Here is a 16,979-nt window from a genome sequence, read left to right on the forward strand (position 1 = left end):
CTCAGCTTGATTTCTTGGGCGTTAAGAATGATTTGATATTTATCTAGCTGTGCTCAAGGGATGAGGCAAGCTTAGGGTCCCCCTACTCCTCCACCATCTTAACTCCCCCTCCTAGTCAACTGATCTTTGACAAAGGAGCAAAAGCAATACAATGGAGCAAAGGTGTCTCTTCAACAAACGGTGCTGGAACAACTAGACATCCACGTGCAAACACACACACACACACACACACACCACAAATTTAGACACAGACCTTACATCCTTCACAGAAATTAATACAAAATGGAGCATAGACTTAAATGTAAAATACAAAAGTAGTAAACTACTGGAAGACCACGCAGGAAAAAACCTAGAGGACTCTGGGTATGATGATGACTTTTTAGATACAACGCCAAAAGCACAGCTAATAAAAGAAAAATTGAGAAGCTGGACATCATTAAAATTAAGAGCTTCTGCCCTGTGAAAGACAAGGTCAAGGCAACGGGAAGTCAAGCCACAGATTGGGAGAAAATATTTGCAGAAGACATATGTGATAAAAGGCTAGTCTTCAAAATGTTCAGAGAACTCTTCAAACCCTACAATAAGAAAACAAACAAGCCAACTAAAAAAATGGGCCAGAGATAACAGACATCTCACCAAAGATGATATACAGATAGGAAATAAGTATATGAAAAGATGATCCGCAGTATATGTCATTGGGGAATTGCAAAATAAGGCAGCAATGAGATACCCCTACACTCATATAGATTGGCCAAAATCCAGAACACTGACACCACCAAATGCTTACAAGGATGTGGGGCCACAGGAACTCTCATTCATTGCTGGTGGGAACACAAAATGGTACGGCCACTTTGGAAGACAGTTTGGCAGTTTCCTACAAAACTAAACACACTGTAGCCATACCACCTTGCGGTCACTCTCATTGGTATTTATCCAAAGGAGTTTAAAGCTTATGGCCACACAAAAACCTGCACATGAGTGTTTATTGCAGCTTTACTCTTAATTGCCGAAACTTGGAAGCAACCATTGTCCTTCAGTAGGTGAATGGATAAACTGGTACCTCCAGACAACAGGATGTCACTCAGTGATAAAAAGAAATGAACTATCAAGCCATGGAAAGACATAGAGAAACCTTAAATTCATATTAATAAGTGACCGGAGCCGATATGAAAAGGCCATTTACTGCCTGATTCCAACTGTCATTCCAGAAAAGGCAAAACTATGGAGACAACAAAAGGCCAGCGGTTGCTGGAAGTTGGAGAGATTGAGGAGAAATGAATGGGCCAAGCACAGAAGCTATTTTTAAGGTAGTGAAAATACTTTTCATGATACTATAATGGTGGATACATGCCATTATACTTTTACCCAAATCTGTAGAATGTGCCACACCAAGATTGAACCCTAATGTAAACTACAGACTTTGGGTGATTATGATGCATCAAAGTAAGTTCATCAGTTGTAACACATGTGTCCCTCTGGGAGGGATGCTGATGGGGAGAGGCTATGCATCTGTGGGGCAGGGGATACTTGAGAACTCTCTGTATCTGCTCAGTTTTGCTGTGAACCTAGAACTTCTCTAAAAATACAAAGTTTAAAAAATTTACTTACTAAAATGGACTGAATATTTGTGTGACCCCCCAAATTCAAATTGAAATCGTAGCCCCCAATGTGATTGTATTAGGAAGTGGGGCCTTTGGAAGGTGACGAAGTCATGGTGGTGGGGCCCTCATGAATGGGATTAGTGCCCTTATAAAAGAGACCTCAGAGACCTCTCTTGTGCTCTTTCTGCCATATGAGGACACAATGAGAAGTGAGCCGTCTGCAGCCTGGAATAGGGCCCTCCTGAGAATCCGGTCATGCTGGCACCAGATCTCAGACTTCCACCCTCCAGAACTGCGAGAAAGAAGTTTCTGTTGTTTTTAAGCCACTGTGTCTATGGTATTCTGTTGCAGCAGCCTGAACTAAGACACTTCCAATCAATAATGGTATTTTTTTTCATGTGTCTGTTGGCCATCTGGATGTCTTCTTTGGAGAACCTACACATGAAAAAATGCTCCACATCACTCAGCATCAGGGAAATACAAATCAAAACCACAATGAGAGACCACCTGACACCTGTCAGAATGGCTAACATTAACGACTCAGGCAACCATAGATGTTGGCAAGGATGTGGAGAGAGAGGATCTCTTTTGCACTGTTGGTGGGAGTGCAAGCTGGTGCAGCCACTCTGGAAAACAGTATGGAGGTTCCTCAAAAAACTAAAAATAGAACTACCCTCCGACCCAGCCATTGCACTACTAGGCATTGATCCACGGGATACAGGGGTGCTGTTTCGAAGGGACACACACACACCCGTGTTTATAGTAGCACTATCAACTGTAGCCAAAGTATGGAAAGAGCCCAGATGTTCATCAATGGATGAATGGATAAAGAAGATGTGGTATATATATACAATGGAGTATTACTGGGCAATCAAAAAGAATGAAATCTTGCCATTTGTAACTACGTGGATGGAACTGGAGGGTATTATGCTAAGTGAAATTAGTCAGAGAAAGACAAAAATCATATGACTTCACTCATATGAGGACTTGAAGAGACAAAACAGATGAACACAAGGGAAGGGAAACAAAAATAATATACAAACAGGGAGGGGGACAAAACAGAAGAGACTCCTAAATATGGAGAACAAACTGAGGGTTGCTGGAGGGGTTGTGGGAGGGGGGATGGGCTAACTGGGTAAGGGGCATTAAGGAATCTACTCCTGAAATCATTGTTGCACGATACGCTAACTAATTTGGATGTAAATTAAAAAATTAAAATTTAAAAAACAGAAAGAGGCAGAGACACCAGCAAAAAAAAATACAATAATAATGGTATTTTTTTTAATGTTTGTTTTTGAGAAAGAGAGAGAGAGACAGAGAGACAGAGAGTGAACAGGAGAGGGGCAGAGAGAGAGGGAGACACAGAACCTAAGCAGGCTCCAGGCTCTGAGCTGTCAGGAGAGAGCCCTACACAGGGCTCGAACTCACAAACCGTGAGATCATGACCTGAGCCAGGTCAGACGCTTACCCGACTGAGCCACCCAGGCACCCCAAGTGACCAACTCTTTAAACCACACTTAATCTTTAAATAAAGGCAGCAACAAAACCATATTCCTGGCCAACAAGCTACAAGACTCCCTGCTTATAACTGATATCATGTTAACGCTTTTCCTAAAGAGGATACAATGTTCAACTTTCGCCTTTAGATCTTTGTCATTCTTTTGCTACCTAAACCACCCTCTGCCTTTAATATCCTGCATCTTATTTATTGAGAAGAAAGTTAGCTCTCATTACCACATTTTACGTTAGCAGCTAAGGGGATGAGAGGGGATAAAACCCCAAAATATTTGGTTAATATGTATGTAAACTTATTCATATTAAAATAAAGAAGTAACACTCAGAATCATTACAGTCCTTGATTCTGCAAATGGTTGTATTGTTACTTTTCTAATTACCCATTCCACATTCCCTTAGCCCTTGGCAAGCTTCTTTCCCGGAGAGGTCCTGTTTGTACTGGGGTGACCTAAACCTTCATTCCCGAGGTTCATGGCCATTAGCAGTCCTAAGTGAATTAGCTCGCTGTAGTTTGCATTGACCGTAGTGAGTGGACATGGGAGTATTAGGAGATGCCCTGAAGGATCTCTGGCATTACAGACATGCACCTGCTTACTCCCCTTACAACGAAGGGTCCCTCAGTCAATCAAAGCCCAACCTTGATTGGTTAAAGATCCAAAAACTCATGTATAAAGGGGAGGCCTCTTGAAGAAAGACCCTTCTACAATAAAAAGTTTCTACTGTTAATCTTTCTCCCATTCATACCCAAAGGGGCCTGCAACCCTTTACCAGTGTGACTGTGCATTAGGGACAAGAAATAATCAGATTTATCCAAGATCACAGGACCCCAGCTCCAAAGTCGTACTACTTTTCTGGACACATTAAATGTCATCCTGGTCCTTTTGAACAACATTTGGCCTACCACTGGGACTTAGCAGGAACGAATGCTTGACCAAGGGACACCGAGTTCCCAGGTCACCTGAGCTGCCCGTCCTAACCTGGGTGACCCACCAGTCACAGCAGTGGGTGTGCAGAGAAGCACCCCTTTTCCAATGCAAGTGGCTGTACAAGATCAACTCAAGCAGGTCCTGAAGCCACAAGGGCTTTGCACGAGGAAGTGGGCCCAAAACCCATGGCTCTGACTCCTGCTACCTTAACTTCTTTCTCTTGGAAAGAAGGGAAGAATTTGAAGATGTTCCCCGTGACCTTTGCCCTCCGGTGTCCTCCCATCGTCATATTGGTGTCCTCCCATCTGACCTTTAGAGTGGGATTCATGGGAGTGCCAGAGCTCCCCTCCTGAGCCTTTTCTGCAGTTTCCTCCAGCTGGTAGCACTGCAGGCAGCCGAGGTAGTTAGCAAGCTCGAGAAGAATCTGATGTGTCATTGCTCACTTGGAGATGGACAGAGCCCCTGAAAAGGGCCTGACAGTGGCCTCTAGAGGTGACACTGAGCCCTAGCTAACAGCCTGTGAGAAATGCCAGGACCGGTCTCACAGGACAAAGGGCTTGACTTCGGCCAACAATCCCAGTGAATTTGGAAGCTCATTCCATCCCGGATCTTCCAGATGAGAACCCAGCGCAGCTAAAATACTCACTTCGGCCTTTCAAGCCCCAAAGGAGAGAACCGAGTCAAAACTATCCAGACTTCAAGCTACAGAACTGTGGGAGAAGAAATAACAAACACTGTTTCAATCCACCAAGTTTGGTATACCTTTTGAAGTCACTAAACTGGGGGCAAATTGTGACACAAAATAAAAAAACGAATACCCTCTCCGAAAGGGGATTCACATATGCCCCTGTGGATTTCACGAAAACCAGTTGGCTAGAGAAGCAATGCATGAGGCCTGGATTGGGGAGTTCTTCCTAACAGGCAGGACTGCCGATTCTAGTTTCTTCCAAAACAAGAAGAGAAACAGTGTAAGTAATTTACAACCGGATACACCGGATTTGGACTTTCTTCAAAATGTAACATACGCGAAGAGGCGCGGGGGTTCGTGGAATGAGATCCTGTGACAATCCACTCCAGCATGAAAGCAATAGGAACACAGGCATCGTATCTAAATGAACTGGCTCACAACTGTGCAAAGAAACCCAAGGCTTGCCAGGCCAGAAGAGCGTTCACTCCCGAAACCTGGCTACATCCCAGTAGGAACAGCGAGCCTTGGGCTGTGGTAACAGCACTATTCTCACCGCCCCCTCCCCAGCTCCGCGGTGGCCTTGAAACCCATGACCTCACATCCAGGGTAGCTCTGAACGCCAGCAAGCTGTCCGCCACTGGAGGGGACCGAACTGAGTGCAGCTCCCCAGCATCTCTATTCCTAGACAATTGTCACTGTTTGACGTGCCTGGTGACTCCTTGAAAAGCACCACTCCTGGGGCTTATCCGTAATTGAACAGTCTGACAGCTTGCTTTTTGTGTACAGCCCTGTTCTCCATCTTAAGGTGCCAGGCAGGACCCCTGTAGGGAGTGTTCAGTAGAAGGGACAACAGTGGGCATCTTCGTTTCTGATCTTACAAGGAATACTTCTATTTCTTCACCTAGGAATAGTGTCTGCTGTAGATTTCTGTAGATGTGTATACCCTTCTAAACAAATGCTTTACAATTTTTTTCATGAATAGTCATTGCTTTTTATTCCATGTGGGTTTTTTTTTTGCATTCTTTTGGATGACTGTGTGACATGCCTCTTCCGATGTGTTAATAAAGTGCCTGGTTATATTGTCTATAAGCTCCAAATTCACTCTTGTCTTGCTCTATGGAAATGTTCTGCGTCGTTGAAATGTTTTCTTGCAGCAGTTGTTACCGAAGCTTGTCTATAGAGGGCGCCAGAGACAATGAAAGGGACGCTTTGCATCCTGGAGCTGGATGGCCGGCAGAGCCGGCTCCTGGGGGCCCTGGGTGTCCCCAGCACCAGGCTCTGCATCGTGCAGCTTCTCCGGGGCGGAGTGCTGCAGGGCAGTGTGCCCGCAACACTCTGGGAGTCTGCAGTTTCGCTTACACCTCCGTGGGGCCGTAATAATATATCAGAGTCTTCTGGCGACAAGGGCTTTGCCTTGTATGCTCTATCTTAGCCTAGACAGGATACTTCCTGGGTGCTCCTCAGCTCTGAGCAGGAGAGTCTTCCTTGTGGGATCAAACTCAATTCTTGGGAGGTTCCTGTCTGAGTGCTTTAACTTGGCCAAGGAATAAGGGGGGCGGAGGGGCAGTTCCTTGAATGATCTATTTTCACAATGGCAGGGGGAAGTTGGAGGGGAATAGACGATCTTGGGTGCTATAACAAATGACTATGGACTGGGTGGCTTAAGAAAAAACAGAAATTTATTTCTTACAGAATTACAGAATTTTATTTCTTACAGAATTTAGTTCTTACAGAAGGCTGGAAGTTCAAGATCAGGGTGCCAACAGGGGCAGGTTCTGGTGCGGGCTTTCTTCTGGCTCGCAGACAGCTGATTTCTTGCATCCTCACGTAGCAGAGAGAATGTTCTTACACCGGTACTGATCCCACTCCCGTAAAGGAGGAGACCTCATAATGTAATTACCATGAAAGTGGAGCCCTTGTAATGTAGTTGCTTCTCAAAGATCCCACCTGCAAATACCATTGGGTATTGGGATGAGGATTTCAATATATGAATTTATGGGAGCGAGACACAAACATTCAGTCCATTGCAGATAGATGCTCTATTTCAGTTTTGGGGACAGTAGCTGCTCCTTATATTTGCTCTTTCTATATTTAAAGTTCTCCTTACTTTTTTTTAAGTTTATTGTTATTTATTTTGAGAGAGAGATTGAGAGAGAGGGAGCAAGGGAGGGGCAGAGAGAGAGAGAGGGAGACAGAATCCCAAGCAGGCTCTGGGCAGTCAACACAGATCCCAGCGTGGGACTCGAACATTTAACTGATTGAGCCACGCAGGTGTTCCTAGAGTTCTCCTTACTTCTTACTAGCCAGTCTCTTGTTACTCTACTCCCCCTTTCCCCCCATTATAGTTCATAATTCTTTATATTAATCATTCACTGTTCAAATTACTCTGTGGTTTCTCTCTACTGATGTGATGCATTCTGAAACAGAGCTGGTGTTGTGGGTAGGATGGTCCTTGAGGTAGACCCTTAAGATAAGACTTTGGAGTTTATTTGATTGTGCCTTTGGGCTTGGGTGCAGTGCTCTGCTTCCTTCCAGTGGTAAATGGGATCAATGTAATCCATGGCGTGCGGTAACTTCACAATGTGTCACACTGTCACAATGGATGATTGTGATAAAGTGCCAACTGGAGAACTGGGGACCAGTGTATCAGTCTGGTTCCAAAAATGCATTAGAGTTCTGGTTACGTCAAATTCTTACAAACATATGGTCGTTGTCTGTCTTACATTTTAGCCATTCTGGTGGGTGTTTAATGGCATTGCATTGTGGCCTTAATTTATGTGCCTCTGATGATTAATGAGCTATACTTATTAATATATTTAGTGGCCATTTGGGGAATGCTCTTATGAAGTACTTTGTCAGGCCTTTTGTCCATATTTTTGGGGGGTTGTCTTTTTCTTATCAGTTTGTAGGAGTTCTAAACTCAACTCCTTTGTCAGATGTATATATTATGAAGACCTTCTATGAGTCTCTGGTTTACTTTTTCACTCTCTTAATAGTGTCTTTTAATGAAAAGAAGTTCTGAATTAGGTCCAATTAACCAATCTTAGGTTTATTTTTTTGTATCATGTTTAAAAATCTATGTCTATCCCAAAGTCATGGAGTCCCAAGCTTTCTTCTAGATTTCTGATGCATCTGAAATAAATTTTCATGTATGGAATGATCTAAAGATCAAGGTTCATTTTTACCATATGGTCATCTAGTGGACTCACTAAAAAGATTATCATTTCCACACAGATATGCAGTTATATTTTTCTGTGAATTTGTCTATTTCACCTAAGTTTTCAAATTTAATATAAAGAGCACAGTATTTACCATCTCTTCTTTTTTTAATGTTTGTTTACTTTTGAGAGACAGAGCAGGAGCAGGGGAGGGGCAGAGAGAAAGGGAGATGTAGAATCTGAAGCAGGCTCTAGGCTCTGAGCTGTCAGCACAGAGCCTGATGCGAGGCTTGAACCCACGAACCATGAGATCATGACCTAAGCCAAAATCAAGAGTCAGATACTTAACCGACTGAGCCACCCAGGGGCCCCTACCATGCCCTCTTAAAAATACGTGCTGGATCCATTGTTATGTTTCCTTTCTCACTGCTAATATTATTTATTGGTGGATTATCTTTCTCTTGGTCAATCTCATTAAAGGTTTGTCTGTGTTTTTGTTGTTTTCAAAGGACAAACTTTTGATTTTGTTGACTTTATTGCAGTTTCTATTTCATGAATTTCTGCTTTATCTTTACTAGCCCCTTCTTTCTGTTTTCTTTGGGTTTATTCTACTCTTCTTCCAACTTCTAACATTGGATACAGATAACCGATTGTCAGGCTTTTTTTTCTTTTTTAACAAAAGAGCATAAGGAAGGCTATTCCTTTGAGGTCCACTTTCACTGCATCCAAAAAGTTTTGTTATGTAATATTTTCCTTAATCATTTCTATGTGTTTAGAAAAGTGTTTTAAAATCTCAAAATACATTCTTTTGCTGTTCTTGACTTCTAACTTAATTTCATTTTGTTGAGAGAGTATGGGGTGCATGAAACTATGTATTTGAACATCATTGAGACCATGGCCCATTTTTATATATATATATATTGGAGAAGAATTTACACTATTACTGTTGTATATAAGTTTCCATAAACGGCCACAGATCAAACTTGTTACTTGCATTGTTAACATTTATGCATTTACTTATCTTTTGTCTATTTGAACTCACAATAATGTAGAGAATTGTGTTAAAAAATCTTCCACAATAAAGGTGAATTTTTCAACTTCCTTCAGTAGTTCTACTTGTTCTTGCTTTATGTATCTTTGAGGCTATTTTATTAGGTTTATGTGAGTGGACAGTCGTCAAACATTTCTAGTGAAATAAAATGTAGTTATTTTATAGTGACTTTTGCACTGTGATAATGCAGTGTTTGTTTGCAATTGTTTATTTATTTTTGAGAGAGAGAAAGAGTGAGCAGGGAAGGGGCAGAGAGAGAGGGAGACACAGAATCCAGAGCGGGCTCCAGGCTCTGAGCTGTCAGCACAGAGCCCGACAAGGGGGTCGGGCCCACAAACTGTGAGATCATGACCTGAGCCGAAGTCCTATGCTCAGCCCACTGAGCCACCCAGGCGCTCCTGTAATAATGCATTGTTAAAGTCTCTTTTATCTGATATTAATATAATTACCTCAGCTTTATTTTGCTTAATATTTGCCTGGTATAAAAAATATTTGCCTGGTAAAAAATGTTATTTTTTAATAATCACTCTGTGTTCTCATATTTTAAATGTTTCTCTTTTAAGAAACATATAACTAGAATTAAAAAAAAAATCCTTACTAGAGAAGGTGATCAACATGGCGGGGAAGTAGGGGGATCCGAAGTGCCCTTGTCCCTCAAACACAGCAGTGTTGAGGCCAGAGGACTTGGAATTCCAAGAGTCTGGGCTGAAGAGTGACAGAGACATCTCCAGGGGCTCACGGGGACAACTTGGTGGGCCACGGATGTGTGATTGCGAACTGGGAGAGATAAATGGGTGGCGTAGGCACGCAGGGGAGGGATCCCCTTCTGCAGAGAGACAGAGGGAAGAGAAAGAGAGGCTGTGGGGCTGTAGGATTGTATTTGCACAAGAGAAAGACCACGGACCGGGGACTGGAAAAAAATGGAGAAAGATCCAATCTCTAACTGCAGGGCTCGTTCCCGACTGGGGCCGGCTGCCCAGTTGGCGCCCCTGGGGAGGAGGGAGCCAGCCCCGGAACTGGTAACTAGTTCAGAGGCGCAGTTGGCAGTGGGAGAAAGCAGTCCCCTCCCTCGAGTGCTGGGGGAAGCAAGTATATAACCACTCAAAGGACAAAGACTGACTGCACCCGCCAGCCAGAGGCCATTTATTGGCCGGGCGGGGCGGCACTTTCCTGGTACCAGGGAGCACAGAGTGGGACCCTTTAAGACATCGGGGTTTAAGTCCCAGCCGAGCACCTGGGAGGCACGGGGGACTGTGGAGTGAAAAAAAAATGGCCACTCACGCCCACACACCACTGTGAGGACACCCTGAACAGGGTGGTTTGGGACACCCTGTCCAGGGAAGAGAGGATGGAGTGTCGCCAGTTTTCTCCCAATCACCAGCAAGGTGGGGGGCTTCAGGGAATGGGCCAGGGGCCAGGGTGGAGGTGAGCCCACTTACACCAAACCATGACCCTCCGTGCCTGGTTAACTACGTGTCTACCCAAGCAAGATCATTGCTGACCTGGGGCGCTTGGGTGGCTCAGTTGGTTGAGCATCTGACCTCAGCTCAGGGCAGGATTTCATGGCTCCCAGGTTCGAGCCCCCTGTCGGGCTCTGTGCTGACAGCTCAGAGCCTGGAACCAACTTTGGATTCTGTGTCTCCCTGTTCTTGCTCTCTTTCTCTCCCTCTCAAAAATAAATAAACATGAACTTTTTTTAAATTTAAGATTGATGCTGACCAACCAGACAACCCCTCCTCCAGACCAGTGCTGCCACTGGTTCCAAGGCACCCAGCAGTTTTGCATTTTCTGATTTAATCTGGGGGCAATTCTTATTACATTTATATATATATATATATATATATATATATATATATATATACATACATATATTTTTTTCTCCCTTTTCTTCCTCTTGTTTCTCTCCTTCTCTAGTCTGGTTATTCTGGTTGTTAGTTTGTTTAAGCAGACATACTTAATCTATTCTCTTTACATCTGTTCTGCATCTCCTTCTTTATTTTCCTCTTTCTCTCTGGATTAAGCCATATAGTTTCTCTACCTGGTCAATTTTCTTTTCTCTTCTTTTTCCTTGCCCCTGTCATTTGTCTCTTTGTATGGGATAAGGCTTATTCCACCACCACCACCCCCATTTAAAAATTTTTTCCCAGGGTTACTTCAACTAATAAATCAAACCACACGTGGTGGAGGGTCCAAACCACCACTGTGAGTAGGAAGATAAAGCAACCAGAGTCACAACAGCAGAGAGCATGTAACACACTCCCAAAATACTCCCTGAAGGGCCAGGGCCTGGACAGTGTATGATCCCTCTTTAATATAGTAGTGCTTGCAGGTGCAGGACACTTGACAAGCTTTTAAAACACATAAGGGACAGAAAACTAGCCAAAATGATGAAACAGAAGAATTCTCCTCAAAAGAAATTCCAGGAAGAAATGACAGCTAAAGAATTTCTCAAAACAGATATAAACAATATATCTGATCAAGAATTTAGAATAATAGAAGATGAATCACTCCACTTGAAAAACGCATGGAAGAAAGCAGAGAATCTATTGCTGCAGAGATCAAGGAACTAAATAATAGTCATGATGAATTAAGAAATGCTATAAATGAGGTGCAAAATAAACTAGATGCAGGGACAGCGAGGCTGGAAGAGGCAGAGGGGAGAATAAGTGAAATAGAAGATAAAATTATGGAAAATGATGAAGCTGAGAAAAAGAGAGAGAGAAAAAATACTAGACCACGAGGGGACAATTAGAGAACTAAGTTACTCAATGAAATGTAATAATATCCATATCATAGGAGTTCCAGAAGAAGAGAGAGAGAAAGGGGAAGAAGTGTACTTGCACAAATTACAGCTGAGAACTTCCCCAATCTGGGGAAGGAAGCAGGCATCCAAATCCAGGAGGCACAGAGAACTTCCTTCAGACGTAACGGGAATAGGTCTTCTCAATGATATGTTATAGTGAAACTGGCAAAATTCAAAGATAAAGGGAGAATTCCGAAAGCAGCTAGGGACAAACGGGCCTTAACCTACAAGGGTAGACACATAAGGGTAGTAGCAGACCTGTCCACTGAAACTTGGCAGGCCAGAAGGGAGTGGCAGATATATTCATAACTTTTCATCCAAAAGCAGCAGAATACACATTCTTCTCAAGTGCACATGGAACATTCTCTCCAAGATAGACCACAAAACAGGGTCACAAAACAGCCCTCTATAAATATAAAAGAATTGAGATTATACCATGCATAATTTCAGATCACAATGCTATGAAACTTCAAATAAACCACAAGAAAAAGTTTGGAAAACCTCAAAATGCATGGAGGCTAAAGAACATCCTGCTAAAGAATGAATGGGTCAACCATGCAATTAAAGAAGAAATAAAAAATACATATGGAAGCAAATGAAAATGAAAACACAACAGTCCAAACACTTTGGGATGCAGCAAAGGCAGTACTAAGAGGAAAATACATTGCAATCCAGGTCTACCTCAAGAAACAAGAAAAATCCCAAATACAAAAATCTAATAGCACACCTAAAGGAACTAGAAGTAGAACAGCAAAGAAACCCTAAGGCCAGCAGAAGAAGAGAAATAATTACAGCAGAAATAAACAATATAGGATCCAAAATAAAAACAGTAGAACAGATCAATGAAACTAAGAGCTGGTTTTTTTGAAAAAAAAAAAACAAAAAAAAACCAAAATTGATAAACCCTTAGCCAGATTTCTCAAAAAGAAAAGAGAGAGGACCCAAATAGATAAAATCATGAGTGAAAATAGATTTATTACAACCAATCTCTCAGAAATACAAGCAATTATCAGGGAATACTCTGAAAAATTATATGCCAACAAAGTGGACAACCTGGAAGAAATGGACACATTCCTAGACACCAACACACTACCAAAACTCAAACGCGAAGAAGTAGAAAATTGAACAGAACCATACCTAGTGAAGAAATTGAATCAGTTATAAAAATCTCCTACCAAATAAGAGTCCTGAGCCAGATGGCTTCCAGGGGAATTCCACCAGACATTTAAAGCAGAGTTAATACCTATCCTTCTCAAGCTGTTCCAAAAAATAGAAACTGAAGGAAAGCTTCCAGACTCATCCTATGAAGCCAGTATTACCTTGATTCTTGAACCAGACAGAGGCCCCACAAAAAGGAGAATCACAGGCCAATATCCCTGATGAACATGGATGCAAAAGTTCTCAACAAGTTACTAGCAAATTGAATTCAACAGCATATTAAAAGAATTATTCACCATGATCAAGTGGGATTAATTCATGGGCTGTAGGGCTGGTTCAATATTCACAAATCAATCAATGTGATACATCACATTAATAGAAGAAAGGATAAGAACCATATGATCCTGTCAATAGATGCAGAAAAAGCATTTGACAAAATACAGCATCATTTCTTAATAAAAACCCTCAAGAAAGACTCCACCAAAAGGCTGCTAGCACTGATACATGAATTCAGCAAAGTCGCAGGATACATGAATTCAGGAAGTCACAGGATACAAAATCAATGTACAGAAATCATTTGCATTTCTATACACAAATAATGAAGCAACAGAAAGAGAAATCAATAAATCAATCCCATTTACAATTGCACCAAGAACCATCAAATACCTAGGAATAAACCTAACCAAAGATGTAAAAGATCTGTATGATGAAACCTATAGAAAACTTATGAAGGAAACATAAGAAGGCACAAAGAAACGGAAAAACATTCCATGCTCATGGATTCAAAAAACAAATATTGTTAAAATGTCATGACTACTCAAAGCAATTTACATGTTCAATGCAATCCCAGTCAAAATTGCACTGGCATTCTTCTTAAAGGTAGAGCAAACAATCCTAAAATTTGTATGGAACCACAAAAGACCCCGAATAGCCAAAGCAATCCTGAAAAAGAAAAGAAAAGTAGGAGGCATCACAATCCCAGACTTTAGCCTCTACTACAAAGCTGTAATCATTAAGACAGTATGGTGTTGGCACAAAAACACACACATAGACCAATGGAACAGAACAGAGAACCCAGAAATGGACCCACAAATATATGGCCAACTAATCTTTGACAAAGCAGGAAAGAGTATCCAATGGAAAGAAGACAGTCTCTTCAACAAATGGTGCTGGGAGAACTGGACAGCAACATGCAGAAGAATGAAAGTGGATCACTTGCTTACACCATACACAAAGATAAACTCAAAATGGATGAAAGACCTAAATGTGAGACAGGAAACCATCAAAACCCTAGAGGAGAATACAGGCAACAACCTCTTTGACTTCAGCCAAAGCAGTTTCTTGCTCGACATGTCACCAAAGGCAAGGGAAATAAAAGCAAAAATGAACTATTGGGACCTCATCAAGATAAAAGTCTCTGCACTGCAAAGGAAACAATCATCAAAATTAAAAGGCAACCCCTGGAATGGGAAAAGATGTTTGCAAATTACACATGGGATAAAGGGCTAGTATCCAAAATCTATAAAGAATTTACCAATCTCAACACCCAAAAAACAAATAATCCTGTGAAGAAATGGGCAGAAGACATGAATAGACATGTCTTTTCCAAAGAAGACCTCCAGATGGCCAACAGACACATGAAAAGATGTTCAACATCACTTATCATCAGGGAAATACAAATCAAAAGCACATTGAGATACCACCTCACACCAATCAGAGTGGCTAAAATTAACAACTCAGGCAACAAAAGATGCTGGAGAGGATGTGGAGAAATGGGAACCCTCTTGCACTGCTGGTGGGAATGCAAACTGGTGCAGCTGCTCTGGAAAACAGTGTGGAGGTTCCTCAAAAAATTAAAAATAGATCTACCCTACAACCCAGCAATAGCACTGCTAGGAATTTACCCAAGGGATACAGGAGTGCTGGTGCATAGGGGCACTTGTACCCCAATGTTGATAGCAGCACTTTCAACAATAACCATATTATGGAAAGAGCCCAAATGTGCATCAACTGATGAATGGATAAAGAAGACGTGGTTTGTATATACAATGGAATACTGCTTGGCAATGAGAAGGAATGAAATCCTGCCATTTGCAGCAATGTGGATGGAACTGGAGGGTGTTATGCTAAGTGAAATAAGTCAGTCAGAGAAAAACAGATATCATATGTTTTCACTCATACATGGACCTTGAGAAACTTAACAGAAGACCATGGGGGAAGGGAAGGGGAAAAAATAGTTACAAACAGAGAGAGAGGGAGGTGAACCATAAGAAACTCTTAAACACTGAGAACAAACTGAGGGTTGATGGGGGTGGGGGAGAAGGGAAAATGGGTGATGGGCATTGAAGAGGGCACTTGTTGGGATGAACACTGGGTGTTGTATGTAAGTGATGAATCACGGGAATCTACCCGCCAAACCAAAAGCACACTATATACACTGTATGTTAGCCAACTTGACAATAAATTATATTAAAAAAATCCTTACTGGCAACCTTTACTGGCAAGTGTAGTCTATTTATATTTATTATAATTACAGATAATATTTGGACTGTATTTAGCAAGTTAATTTGTGCTCTTACTTTGTATTTCTTTTTTTAAGTTTATTTATTTTGAGAGTGAGAGAGAGTGGGGGAGGGGTAGAGAACCAGAAGGAGAAACCCAAGTAGGCTCCACGCTGTCAGCACAGAACCCAACGCAGGGCTCGAACTCACAAACTGTGAGATCATGACCTGAGCCGAGATCGAGAATCAGCACTTAACCGACTGAGCCACCCAGGAGCCCCCTTTGTATTTCTTTATGCTTATTTTATCCTTCTTTATTTTTAATTTTTTAATTTAGATTTTTGACAATGAATTAAAACATGAGTGAATGCTCTTGTTGTTTTTTTTCCTGCTAACAAAGCTCTTTTGTGGTTGGCACTTACTATTTGCTTACATTTAGGTCTATGGTCCACTTTGGGTCATTTTTGTTTATGGTGTGAGGAAGGGGTCTGACTTCATCCTTTATTTATGGATGTCCAGTTCTCCTGGGAACATTTGTTGAAAAGACTTCATTTCCCATTGAATAGTCTTGGCACCCTTGTCGAATTTCAACGGATCATAGATTAAGGATTTATTTCTGGACTCTCAGGTTTGTTCCTTTGGCCTCTATGTCAATTCTTACGTCGGTACCACATGGTCTTAATTATTGTAGCTTTGTAGCAAGTTTTGAAATCTGGAAATGTTTATGATGTTGCATGTGGTAGTCAGACTACTTAACTAGAAGGTGATTGATCCGCTAAAGACAGACAAGATTTTGTTTAGGACATTTGTGGATTATCAAAATATCAAGTTTAGCTTGCATGTTTATTGCATGAGTAGGTTACTTTGTAAAACCTTAATATTTAGAATACCCTTTTTCACTGAATCCCTACATCTACCCAGTCCACGTTTATTTTTCTCAAGCATAAGGGGAGATGTGTGTTAAGCATCACATACACTATCCTCTTCATGCTTTATCTCTTGTAATCCTTAAAGCAGCCCAATGAGGTAGATACTGTTTTACGCTTATTTTATGGTAATAGAAATTTTGAATAAGAATTTAACTGGTTCTGCCAGGTTTAGCCAATTGAAAAGTGGCGGAATGTGGATCTATAAGATTCCAGAGACTGCACACTCTAATACTATATCACACTGCCTACAGTTATGAGTTCAGCAGAGAATTCCTTATTTACATGAAAATAATTTAACTGATAGTATGCAGGATAATTTGTGTCAGTCTATATAGCTTCTTTGCCCCATTTGTTGATTTTCAGTGGGATCATCCGTCCATTAAGTTTAACAGATCTTAGGCTGGGCACACCCTTGAAATTATACGTCGAGTTTTGTTTGTAAGGGGTCTTTCTGAGAAGAATGTAGGTTTAATCAAATCATCCAAAGAGGTTAAGGCCCAGTACTCAAGGTTCTACGGACTAAGTGTAAAAGAATTCCATGGAGCTTAGGTTCTTCCAAAAGGAGAACAAGTATGGGCCTTTAGTTGGGATGCTGGTACAAGGGAGGTCAGCCCACTCTTAAACCTAGCTTGAAGCAAAAGGGAATTGT

Source organism: Acinonyx jubatus, chromosome X (assembly GCF_027475565.1).
Source record: "Acinonyx jubatus isolate Ajub_Pintada_27869175 chromosome X, VMU_Ajub_asm_v1.0, whole genome shotgun sequence".
NCBI lineage: Eukaryota > Metazoa > Chordata > Mammalia > Carnivora > Felidae > Acinonyx > Acinonyx jubatus.